Genomic DNA, 13,873 nt, shown 5'->3' with positions numbered 1-13,873 from the left:
CACGAAATACAGATGTAACTCTGTGAGTGGAAGTAACACATCACAGAGCAGTTTCTCAGAAAGCTTCTTTCCAGATTTCATCTGAGGATATTTCCTTTTTCACCATAGCCCTCTATGGGCTTCCAAATATCACTTTGCCAATTCCACAAGAACTGTCTTAGCGAAAGGCTACTTGAGGGGAAAGCTGTAACTCTGTGAGATGATTTCACAGAACACAAAGAAGTTTCCCAGAAAGCTTCTTTCTCTTTGTTATCAGAGGATATTTCCTTTGGCCCTATAGTCTTCAAAGGGATCCGAAATATCTGTTCTCAGATTCCACAGAAATAAGGCTAGCAAAGAGATCCACGAAATACAGATGTAACTCTGTGAGATGAATGAACAGAACACTAAGCAGTTTCTCAGAAAGCTTCTTTCCAGATTTCATCTGAGGATATTTCCTTTTTCACCATAGCCCTCTATGGGCTTCCAAATATCACTTTGCCAATCCCACAAGAACTGTCTTAATGAAAGGCTTCTTGAGGGGAAAGCTGTAACTCTGTGAGATGATTTCACAGAACACAAAGAAGTTTCTCAGAAAGCTTTTTTCTCTTTGTTATCAGAGGATATTTCCTTTGGCCCTATAGTCTTCAAAGGGATCCGAAATATCTGTTTTCAGATTCCACAGAAATAAGGCTAGCAAAGAGATCCACGAAATACAGATGTAACTCTGTGAGTGGAAGTAACACATCATAGAGCAGTTTCTCAGAAAGCTTCTTTCAAGATTTCATCTGAGGATATTTCCTTTTTCACCATAGCCCTCTATGGGCTTCCAAATATCACTTTGCCAATTCCACAAGAACTGTCTTAGCGAAAGGCTACTTGAGGGGAAAGCTGTAACTCTGTGAGATGATTTCACAGAACACAAAGAAGTTTCTCAGAAAGCTTCTTTCTCTTTGTTATCGGATGATATTTCCTTTGGCCCTATATTCTTCAAAGATATCCGAAATATCTGTTCTCAGATTATACAGAAATAAGGCTTGCAAAGAGATCCACGAAATACAGATGTAACTCTGTGAGTGGAAGTCACACATTACAGAGCAGTTTCTCAGAAAGCTTCTTTCCAGATTTCATCTGAGGATATTTCCTTTTTCACCATAGCCCTCTATGGGCTTCCAAATATCCCTTTGCCAATTCCACAAGAACTGTCTTAGCGAAAGGCTTCTTGAGGGGAAAGCTGTAACTCTGTGAGATGATTTCACAGAACACAAAGAGGTTTCTCAGAAAGCTTCTTTCTCTTTGTTATCAGAGGATATTTCCTTTGGCCCTATAGTCTTCAAAGGGATCCGAAATATCTGTTCTCAGATTCCACAGAAATAAGGCTAGCAAAGAGATCCACGAATCACAGATGTAACTCGGTGAGATGAATGAACAGAACACTAAGCAGTTTCTCAGAATGCTTCTTTCCAGATTTCATCTGAGGATATTTCCTTTTTCACCATAGCCCTCTATGGGCTTCCAAATATCACTTTGCCAATTCCACAAGAACTGTCTTAGCGAAAGGCTTCTTGAGGGGAAAGCTGTAACTCTGTGAAATGATTTCACAGAACACAAAGAAGTTTCTCAGAAAGCTTCTTTCTCTTTGTTATCGGAGGATATTTCCTTTGGCCCTATAGTCTTCAAAGGGATCCGAAATATCTGTTCTCAGATTCCACAGAAATAAGGATAGCAAGGAGATCCACGAAACACAGATGTAACTCTGTGAGAGGAATGAACAGAACACTAAGCAGTTTCTCAGAAAGCTTCTTTCCAGATTTCATCTGAGCATATTTCCTTTTTCACCATAGCCCTCAAGGGCTTCCAAATATCCCTTTGCCAATTCCACAAGAACTGTGTTAGCGAAAGGCTTCTTGAGGGGAAAGCTGTAACTCTGTGAGATGATTTCACAGAACACAAAGAAGTTTCTCAGAAAGCTTCTTTCTCTTTGTTATCAGAGGATATTTCCTTTGGCCCTATAGTCTTCAAAGGGATCCGAAATATCTGTTCTCAGATTCCACAGAAATAAGGCTAGCAAAGAGATCCACGAAACACAGATGTAACTCTGTGAGATGAAAGAACAGAACACTAAGCAGTTTCTCAGAAAGCTTCTTTCCAGATTTCATCTGAGGATATTTCCTTTTTCACCATAGCCCTCTATGGGCTTCCAAATATCACTTTGCCAATTCCACAAGAACTGTCTTAGCGAAAGGCTTCTTGAGGGGAAAGCTGTAACTCTGTGAGATGATTTCACAGAACACAAAGAAGTTTCTCAGAAAGCTTCTTTCTCTTTGTTATCAGAGGATATTTCCTTTGGCCCTATAGTCTTCAAAGGGATCCGAAATATCTGTTCTCAGATATTAACAGAAATAAGGCTAGCAAAGAGATCCACGAAATACAGATGTAACTCTGTGAGTGGAAGTAACACATCACAGAGCAGTTTCTCAGAAAGCTTCTTTCCAGATTTCATCTGAGGATATTTCCTTTTTCACCATAGCCCTCTAGGGGTTCCAAATATCACTTTGCCAATTCCACAAGAACTGTCTTAGCGAAAGGCTACTTGAGGGGAAAGCTGTAACTCTGTGAGATGATTTCACAGAACACAAAGAAGTTTCTCAGAAAGCTTCTTTCTCTTTGTTATCAGAGGATATTTCCTTTGGCCCTATAGTCTTCAAAGGGATCCGAAATATCTGTTCTCAGATTCCACAGAAATAAGGCTAGCAAAGAGATCCACGAAATACAGATGTAACTCTGTGAGATGAATGAACAGAACACTAAGCAGTTTCTCAGAAAGCTTCTTTCCAGATTTCATCTGAGGATATTTCCTTTTTCACCATAGCCCTCTATGGGCTTCCAAATATCACCTTGCCAATTCCACAAGAACTGTCTTAGTGAAAGGCTTCTTGAGGGGAAAGCTGTAACTCTGTGAGATGATTTCACAGAACACAAAGAAGTTTCTCAGAAAGCTTTTTTCTCTTTGTTATCAGAGGATATTTCCTTTGGCCCTCTAGTCTTCAAAGGGATCCGAAATATCTGTTCTCAGATTCCACAGAAATAAGGCTAGCAAAGAGATCCACGAAATACAGATATAACTCTGTGAGTGGAAGTTACACATCACAGAGCAGTTTCTCAGAAAGCTTCTTTCCAGATTTCATCTGAGGATATTTCCTTTTTCACCATAGCCCTCTATGGGCTTCCAAATATCACTTTGCCAATTCCACAAGAACTGTCTTAGCGAAAGGCTACTTGAGGGGAAAGCTGTAACTCTGTGAGATGATTTCACAGAACACAAAGAAGTTTCTCAGAAAGCTTCTTTCTCTTTGTTATCGGATGATATTTCCTTTGGACCTATATTCTTCAAAGATATCCGAAATATCTGTTCTCAGATTATACAGAAATAAGGCTAGCAAAGAGATACTCGAAATACAGGTAAAACTCCGTGAGTGGAAGTCACACATCACAGATCAGTTTCTCAGAAAGCTTCTTTCCAGATTTCATCTGAGGATATTTCCTTTTTCACCATTGCCCTCTATGGGCTTCCAAATATCACTTTGCCAATTCCACAAGAACTGTCTTAGCGAAAGGCTTCTTGAGGAGAAAGCTGTAACTCTGTGAGATGATTTCACAGAACACAAAGAAGTTTCTCAGAAAGCTTCTTTCTCTTTGTTATCGGAGGATATTTCCTTTGGCCCTATAGTCTTCAAAGGGATCCGAAATATCTGTTCTCAGATTCCACAGAAATAAGGCTAGCAAAGAGATCCACGAAACACAGATGTAACTCTGTGAGACGAATGAAGAGAACACTAAGCAGTTTCTCAGAAAGCTTCTTTCCAGATTTCATCTGAGGATATTTCCTTTTTCACCATAGCCCTCTATGGGCTTCCAAATATCACTTTGCCAATTCCACAAGAACTGTCTTAGTGAAAGGCTTCTTGAAGGGAAAGCTGTAACTCTGTGAGATGATTTCACAGAACACAAAGAAGTTTCTCAGAAAGCTTCTTTCACTTTGTTATCAGAGGATATTTCCTTAGGCCCTATAGTCTTCAAAGGGATCCGAAATATCTGTTCTCAGATTCCACAGAAATAAGGCTTGCAAAGAGATCCACGAAATACAGATGTAACTCTGTGAGTGGAAGTCACACATCACAGAGCAGTTTCTCAGAAAGCTTCTTTCCAGATTTCATCTGAGGATATTTCCTTTTTCACCATAGCCCTCTATGGGCTTCCAAATATCACTTTGCCAATTCCACAAGAACTGTCTTAGCGAAAGGCTTCTTGAGGGGAAAGCTGTAACTCTGTGAGATGATTTCACAGAACACAAAGAAGTTTCTCAGAAAGCTTCTTTCTCTTTGTTATCGGATGATATTTCCTTTGTCCCTATAGTCTTCAAAGGGATCCGAAATATCTGTTCTCAGACTCCACAGAAATAAGGCTAGTAAAGAGATCCACGAAACACAGATGTAACTCGGTGAGATGAATGAACAGAACACTAAGCAGTTTCTCAGAAAGCTTCTTTCCAGATTTCATCTGAGGATATTTCCTTTTTCACCATAGCCCTCTATGGGCTTACAAATATCACTTTGCCAATTCCACAAGAACTGTCTTAGCGAAAGGCTTCTTGAGGGGAAAGCTGTAACTCTGTGAGATGATTTCACAGAACACAAATAAGTTTCTCAGAAAGCTTCTTTCTCTTTGTTATCGGAGGATATTTCCTTTGGCCCTATAGTCTTCAAAGGGATCCGAAATATCTGATCTCAGATTCCACAGAAATAAGGTTAGCAAAGAGATCCACGAAATACAGATGTAACTCTGTGAGTGGAAGTAACACATCACAGAGCAGTTTCTCAGAAAGCTTCTTTCCAGATTTCATCTGAGGATATTTCCTTTTTCACCATAGCCCTCTATGGGCTTCCAAATATCCCTTTGCCAATTCCACAAGAACTGTCTTAGCGAAAGGCTACTTGAGGGGAAAGCTGTAACTCTGTGAGATGATTTCACAGAACACAAAGAAGTTTCTCAGAAAGCTTCTTTCTCTTTGTTATCAGAGGATATTTCCTTTGGCCCTATAGTCTTCAAAGGGATCCGAAATATCTGTTCTCAGATTCCACAGAAATAAGGCTAGCAAAGAGATCCACGAAACACAGATGTAACTCTGTGAGATGAATGAACAGAACACTAAGCAGTTTCTCAGAAAGCTTCTTTCCAGATTTCATCTGAGGATATTTCCTTTTTCACCATAGCCCTCTATGGGCTTCCAAATATCCCTTTGCCAATTCCACAAGAACTGTCTTAGCGAAAGGCTTCTTGAAGGGAAAGCTGTAACTCTGTGAGATGATTTCACAGAACACAAAGAAGTTTCTCAGAAAGCTTCTTTCACTTTGTTATCAGAGGATATTTCCTTAGGCCCTATAGTCTTCAAAGGGATCCGAAATATCTGTTCTCAGATTCCACAGAAATAAGGCTTGCAAAGAGATCCACGAAATACAGATGTAACTCTGTGAGTGGAAGTCACACATCACAGAGCAGTTTCTCAGAAAGCTTCTTTCCAGATTTCATCTGAGGATATTTCCTTTTTCACCATAGCCCTCTATGGGCTTCCAAATATCCCTTTGCCAATTCCACAAGAACTGTCTTAGCGAAAGGCTACTTGAGGGGAAAGCTGTAACTCTGTGAGATGATTTCACAGAACACAAAGAAGTTTCTCAGAAAGCTTCTTTCTCTTTGTTATCAGAGGATATTTCCTTTGGCCCTATAGTCTTCAAAGGGATCCGAAATATCTGTTCTCAGATTCCACAGAAATAAGGCTAGCAAAGAGATCCACGAAACACAGATGTAACTCTGTGAGATGAATGAACAGAACACTAAGCAGTTTCTCAGAAAGCTTCTTTCCAGATTTCATCTGAGGATATTTCCTTTTTCACCATAGCCCTCTATGGGCTTCCAAATATCACTTTGCCAATTCCACAAGAACTGTCTTAGCGAAAGGCTTCTTGAGGGGAAAGCTGTAACTCTGCGAGATGATTTCACAGAACACAAAGAAGTTTCTCAGAAAGCTTCTTTCTCTTTGTTATCGGAGGATATTTCCTTTGGCCCTATAGTCTTCAAAGGGATCCGAAATATCTGTTCTCAGATTCCACAGAAATAAGGCTAGCAAAGAGATCCACGAAACACAGATGTAACTCTGTGAGATGAACAGAACACTAAACAGTTTCTTAGAAAGCTTCTTTCCAGATTTCATCTGAGGATATTTCCTTTTTCACCATAGCCCTCTATGGGCTTCCAAATATCACTTTGCCAATTCCATAAGAACTGTCTTAGCTAAAGGCTTCTTGAGGGGAAAGGTGTAACTCTGTGAGATGATTTCACAGAACACAAAGAAGTTTCTCAGAAAGCTTCTTTCACTTTTTTATCAGAGGATATTTCCTTTGGCCCTATAGTCTTCAAAGGGATCCGAAATATCTGTTCTCAGATTCCACAGAAATAAGGCTTGCAAAGAGATCCACGAAATACAGATGTAACTCTGTGAGTGGAAGTCACACATGACAGAGCAGTTTCTCAGAAACCTTCTTTCCAGATTTCATCTGAGGATATTTCCTTTTTCACCGTAGCCCTCTATGGGCTTCCAAATATCACTTTGCCAATTCCACAAGAACTGTCTTAGCGAAAGGCTTCTTGAGGGGAAAGCTGTAACTCTGTGAGATGATTTCACAGAACACAAAGAAGTTTCTCAGAAAGCTTCTTTCTGTTTGTTATCAGAGGATATTTCCTTTGGCCCTATAGTCTTCAAAGGGATCCGAAATATCTGTTCTCAGATTCCACAGAAATAAGGCTAGCAAAGAGATCCACGAAATACAGATGTAACTCTGTGAGTGGAAGTCACACATCACAGAGCAGTTTCTCAGAAAGCTTCTTTCCAGATTTCATCTGAGGATATTTCCTATTTCACCATAGCCCTCTATGGGCTTCCAAATATCACTTTGCCAATTCCACAAGAACTGTGTTAGCGAAAGTCTTCTTGAGGGGAAAGCTGTAAGTCTGTGAGATGATTTCACAGAACACAAATAAGTTTCTCAGAAAGCTTCTTTCTCTTTGTTATCGGAGGATATTTCCTTTGGCCATATAGTCTTCAAAGGGATCCGAAATATCTGTTCTCAGATTCCACAGAAATAAGGCTAGGAAAGAGATCCACGAAACACAGATGTAACTCTGTGAGATGAATGAACAGAACACTAAGCAGTTTCTCAGAAAGCTTCTTTCCAGATTTCATCTGAGGATATTTCCTTTTTCAGCATAGCCCTCTATGGGCTTCCAAATATCACTTTGCCAATTCCACAAGAACTGTCTTAGCGAAAGGCTTCTTGAGGGGAAAGCTGTACCTCTGTGAGATGATTTCACAGAACACAAAGAAGTTTCTCAGAAAGCTTCTTTCTCTTTGTTATCAGAGGATATTTCCTTTGGCCCTATAGTCTTCAAAGGGATCCGAAATATCTGTTCTCAGATTCCACAGAAATAAGGCTAGCAAAGAGATCCACGAAATACAGATGTAACTCTGTGAGTGGAAGTCACACATCACAGAGCAGTTTCTCAGAAAGCTTCTTTCCAGATTTCATCTGAGGATATTTCCTTTTTCACCATAGCCCTCTATGGGCTTCCAAATATCACTTTGCCAATTCCACAAGAACTGTCTTAGCGAAAGGCTTCTTGAGGGGAAAGCTGTAAGTCTGTGAGATGATTTCACAGAACACGAAGAAGTTTCTCAGAAAGCTTCTTTCTCTTTGTTATCAGAGGATATTTCCTTTGGCCCTATAGTCTTCAAAGGGATCCGAAATATCTGTTCTCAGATTCCACAGAAATAAGGCTAGCAAAGATATCCACGAAATACAGATGTAACTCTGTGAGTGGAAGTCACACCTCACAGAGCAGTTTCTCAGAAAGCTTCTTTCCAGATTTCACCTGAGGATATTTCCTTTTTCACGATTGCCCTCTATGGGCTTCCAAATATCACTTTGCCAATTCCACAAGAACTGTCTTAGCGAAAGGCTACTTGAGGGGAAAGCTGTAACTCTGTGAGATGATTTCACAGAACACAAAGAAGTTTCTCAGAAAGCTTCTTTCTCTTTGTTATCAGAGGATATTTCCTTTGGCCCTATATTCTTCAAAGATATCCGAAATATCTGTTCTCAGATTATACAGAAATAAGGCTAGCAAAGAGATACACGAAATACAGGTAAAACTCTGTGAGTGGAAGTCACACATCACAGATCAGTTTCTCAGAAAGCTTCTTTCCAGATTTCATCTGAGGATATTTCCTTTTTCACCATAGCCCTCTATGGGCTTCCAAATATCACTTTGCCAATTCCACAAGAACTGTCTTAGCGAAAGGCTTCTTGAGGGGAAAGCTGTAACTCTGTGAGATGATTTCACAGAACACAAAGAAGTTTCTCAGAAAGCTTCTTTCTCTTTGTTATCGGAGGATATTTCCTTTGGCCCTATAGTCTTCAAAGGGATCCGAAATATCTGTTCTCAGATTCCACAGAAATAAGGCTAGCATAGAGATCCCCGAAACACAGATGTAACTCTGTGAGATGAATGAACAGAACAGTGAGCAGTTTCTCAGAAAGCTTCTTTCCAGATTTCATCTGAGGATATTTCCTTTTTCACCATAGCCCTCTATCGGCTTCCAAATATCACTTTGCCAATTCCACAAGAACTGTGTTAGCGAAAGGCTTCTTGAGGGGAAAGCTGTAACTCTGTGAGATGATTTCACAGAACACAAAGAAGTTCCTCAGAAAGCTTCTTTCACTTTGTTATCAGAGGATATTTCCTTTGGCCCTATAGTCTTCAAAGGGATCCGAAATATCTGTTCTCAGATTCCACAGAAATAAGGCTTGCAAAGAGATCCACGAAATACAGATGTAACTCTGTGAGTGGAAGTCACACATTACAGAGCAGTTTCTCAGAAAGCTTCTTTCCAGATTTCATCTGAGGATATTTCCTTTTTCACCATAGCCCTCTAGGGGTCCCAAATATCACTTTGCCAATTCCACAAGAACTGTCTTAGCGAAAGGCTTCTTGAGGGGAAAGCTGTAACTCTGTGAGATGATTTCACAGAACACAAAGAAGTTTCTCAGAAAGCTTCTATCTCTTTGTTATCAGAGGATATTTCCTTTGGCCCTATAGTCTTCAAAGGGATCCGAAATATCTGTTCTCAGATTCCACAGAAATAAGGCTAGCAAAGAGATCCACGAAACACAGATGTAACTCTGTGAGATGAATGAACAGAACACTAAGCAGTTTCTCAGAAAGCTTCTTTCCAGATTTCATCTGAGGATATTTCCTTTTTCACCATAGCCCTCTATGGGCTTCCAAATATCACTTTGCCAATTCCACAAGAACTGTCTTAGCGAAAGGCTTCTTGAGGGGAAAGCTGTAACTCTGTGAGATGATTTCACAGAACACAAAGAAGTTTCTCAGAAAGCTTCTTTCTCTTTGTTATCGGAGGATATTTCCTTTGGCCCTATAGTCTTCAAAGGGATCCGAAATATCTGTTCTCAGATTCCACAGAAATAAGGCTAGCAAAGAGATCCACGAAACACAGATGTAACTCTGTGAGATGAATGAACAGAACACTAAGCAGTTTCTCAGAAAGCTTCTTTCCAGATTTCATCTGAGGATATTTCCTTTTTCACCATAGCCCTCTATGGGCTTCCAAATATCACTTTGCCAATTCCACAAGAACTGTCTTAGCGAAAGGCTTCTTGAGGGGAAAGCTGTAACTCTGTGAGATGATTTCACAGAACACAAAGAAGTTTCTCAGAAAGCTTCTTTCTCTTTGTAATCGGAGGATATTTCCTTTGGCCATATAGTCTTCAAAGGGATCCGAAATATCTGTTCTCAGATTCCACAGAAATAAGGCTAGCAAAGAGATCCACGAAATGCAGATGTAACTCTGTGAGTGGAAGTCACACATCACAGAGCAGTTTCTCAGAAAGCTTCTTTCCAGATTTCATCTGAGGATATTTCCTATTTCACCATAGCCCTCTATGGGCTTCCAAATATCACTTTGCCAATTCCACAAGAACTGTGTTAGCGAAAGTCTTCTTGAGGGGAAAGCTGTAAGTCTGTGAGATGATTTCACAGAACACAAATAAGTTTCTCAGAAAGCTTCTTTCGCTTTGTTATCGGATGATATTTCCTTTGGCCATATAGTCTTCAAAGGGATCCGAAATATCTGTTCTCAGATTCCACAGAAATAAGGCTAGGAAAGAGATCCACGAAACACAGATGTAACTCTGTGAGATGAATGAACAGAACACTAAGCAGTTTCTCAGAAAGCTTCTTTCCAGATTTCATCTGAGGATATTTCCTTTTTCAGCATAGCCCTCTATGGGCTTCCAAATATCACTTTGCCAATTCCACAAGAACTGTCTTAGCGAAAGGCTTCTTGAGGGGAAAGCTGTAACTCTGTGAGATGATTTCACAGAACACAAAGAAGTTTCTCAGAAAGCTTCTTTCTCTTTGTTATCAGAGGATATTTCCTTTGGCCCTATAGTCTTCAATGGGATCCGAAATATCTGTTCTCAGATTCCACAGAAATAAGGCTAGCAAAGATATCCACGAAATACAGATGTAACTCTGTGAGTGGAAGTCACACATCACAGAGCAGTTTCTCAGAAAGCTTCTTTCCAGATTTCATCTGAGGATATTTCCTTTTTCACGATTGCCCTCTATGGGCTTCCAAATATCACTTTGCCAATTCCACAAGAACTGTCTTAGCGAAAGGCTACTTGAGGGGAAAGCTGTAACTCTGTGAGATGATTTCACAGAACACAAAGAAGTTTCACAGAAAGCTTCTTTCTCATTGTTATCGGATGATATTTCCTTTGGCCCTATATTCTTCAAAGATATCCGAAATATCTGTTCTCAGATTATACAGAAATAAGGCTAGCAAAGAGATACACGAAATACAGGTAAAACTCTGTGAGTGGAAGTCACACATCACAGATCAGATTCTCAGAAAGCTTCTTTCCAGATTTCATCTGAGGATATTTCCTTTTTCACCATAGCCCTCTATGGGCTTCCAAATATCACTTTGCCAATTCCACAAGAACTGTCTTAGCGAAAGGCTTCTTCAGGGGAAAGCTATAACTCTGTGAGATGATTTCACAGAACACAAAGAAGTTTCTCAGAAAGCTTCTTTCTCTTTGTTATCGGAGGATATTTCCTTTGGCCCTATAGTCTTCAAAGGGATCCGAAATATCAGTTCTCAGATTCCCCAGAAATAAGGCTAGCAAAGAGATCCCCGAAACACAGATGTAACTCTGTGAGATGAATGAACAGAACACAAAGCAGTTTCTCAGAAAGCTTCTTTCCAGATTTCATCTGAGGATATTTCCTTTTTCACCATAGCCCTCTATGGGCTTCCAAATATCACTTTGCCAATTCCACAAGAACTGTCTTAGCGAAAGGCTTCTTGAGGGGAAAGCTGTAACTCTGTGAGATGATTTCACAGAACACAAAGAAGTTCCTCAGAAAGCTTCTTTCATTTTGTTATCAGAGGATATTTCCTTTGGCCCTATAGTCTTCAAAGGGATCCGAAATATCTGTTCTCAGATTCCACAGAAATAAGGCTTGCAAAGAGATCCACGAAATACAGATGTAACTCTGTGAGTGGAAGTCACACATCACAGAGCAGTTTCTCAGAAAGCTTCTTTCCAGATTTCATCTGAGGATATTTCCTTTTTCACCATAGCCCTCTAGGGGTTCCAAATATCACTTTGCCAATTCCACAAGAACTGTCTTAGCGAAAGGCTTCTTGAGGGGAAAGCTGTAACTCCGTGAGATGATTTCAAAGAACACAAAGAAGTTTCTCAGAAAGCTTCTTTCTCTTTGTTATCAGAGGATATTTCCTTTGGCCCTATAGTCTTCAAAGGGATCCGAAATATCTGTTCTCAGATTCCACAGAAATAAGGCTAGCAAAGAGATCCACGAAATACAGATGTAACTCTGTGAGTGGAAGTCACACATCACAGAGCAGTTTCTCAGAAAGCTTCTTTCCAGATTTCATCTGAGGATATTTCCTTTTTCACCATAGCCCTCTATGGGCTTCCAAATATCACTTTGCCCATTCCACAAGAACTGTCTTAGCGAAAGGCTTCTTGAGGGGAAAGCTGTAACTCTGTGAGATGATTTCACAGAACACAAAGAAGTTTCTCAGAAAGCTTCTTTCTCTTTGTTATCGGATGATATTTCCTTTGGCCATATAGTCTTCCAAGGGATCCGAAATATCTGTTCTCAGATTCCACAGAAATAAGGCTAGCAAAGAGATCCACGAAATACAGATGTAACTCTGGGAGATGAATGAACAGAACACTAAGCAGTTTCTCAGAAAGCTTCTTTCCAGATTTCATCTGAGGATATTTCCTTTTTCACCATAGCCCTCTATGGGCTTAAAAATATCACTTTTTCAATTCCACAAGAACTGTCTTAGCGAAAGACTTCTTGAGGGGAAAGCTGTAACTCTGTGAGATGATTTCACAGAACACAAAGAAGTTTCTCAGAAAGCTTCTTTGTCTTTGTTATGGCAGGATATTTCCTTTGGCCCTACAGTCTTCAAAGGGATCCGAAATATCTGTTCTCAGATTCCACAGAAATAAGGCTAGCAAAGAGATACACGAAATACAGATGTAACTCTGTGAGATGAATGAACAGAACACTAAGCAGTTTCTCAGAAAGCTTCTTTCCAGATTTCATCTGAGGATATTTCCTTTTTCACCAGAGCCCTCTATGGGCTTCCAAATATCACTTTGCCAATTCCACAAGAACTGTCTTAGCGAAAGGCTTCTTGAGGGGAAAGCTGTAACTCTGTGAGATGATTTCACAGAACACAAAGAAGTTTCTCAGAAAGCTTCTTTCTCTTTGTTATCGGAGGATATTTCCTTTGGCCCTATAGTCCTCAAAGGGATCCGAAATATCTGTTCTCAGATTCCACAGAAATAAGGCTAGCAAAGAGATCCACGAAATACAGATGTAACTCTGTGAGTGGAAGTCACACATCACAGAGCAGTTTCTCAGAAAGCTTCTTTCCAGATTTCATCTGAGGATATTTCCTTTTTCACCATAGCCCTCTAGGGGCTTCCAAATATCACTTTGCCAATTCCACAAGAACTGTCTTAGCGAAAGGCTTCTTGAGGGGAAAGCTGTAACTCTGTGAGATGATTTCATAGAACACAAAGAAGTTTCTCAGAAAGCTTCTTTCTCTTTGTTATCGGATGACATTTCCTTTGGCCCTATAGTCTTCAAAGGGATCCGAAATATCTGTTCTCAGATTCCACAGAAATAAGGCTAGCAAAGAGATCCACGAAATACAGATGTAACTCTGTGAGTGGAAGTCACACATCACAGAGCAGTTTCTCAGAAAGCTTCTTTCCAGATTTCATCTGAGGATATTTCCTTTTTCACCATAGCCCTCTATGGGCTTCCAAATATCACTTTGCCAATTCCACAAGAACTGTCTTAGCGAAAGGCTTCTTGAGGGGAAAGCTGTAGCTCTGTGAGATGATTTCACAGAACACAAAGAAGTTTCTCAGAAAGCTTCTTTCTCTTTGTTATCGGATGATATTTCCTTAGGCCATATAGTCTTCAAAGGGATCCGAAATATCTGTTCTCAGATTCCACAGAAATAAGGCTAGCAAAGAGATCCACGAAACACAGATGTAACTCTGTGAGATGAATGAACAGAACACTAAGCAGTTTCTCAGAAAGCTTCTTTCCAGATTTCATCTGAGGATATTTCCTTTTTCACCATAGCCCTCTATGGGGTTCCAAATATCACTTTGCCAATTCCACAAGAACTGTCTTA

The sequence above is a fragment of the Macaca fascicularis genome, chromosome 8, assembly GCF_037993035.2.
Source record: "Macaca fascicularis isolate 582-1 chromosome 8, T2T-MFA8v1.1".
NCBI classification, from domain to species: domain Eukaryota; kingdom Metazoa; phylum Chordata; class Mammalia; order Primates; family Cercopithecidae; genus Macaca; species Macaca fascicularis.
Note: the sequence above shows the minus strand (reverse complement) of the source record.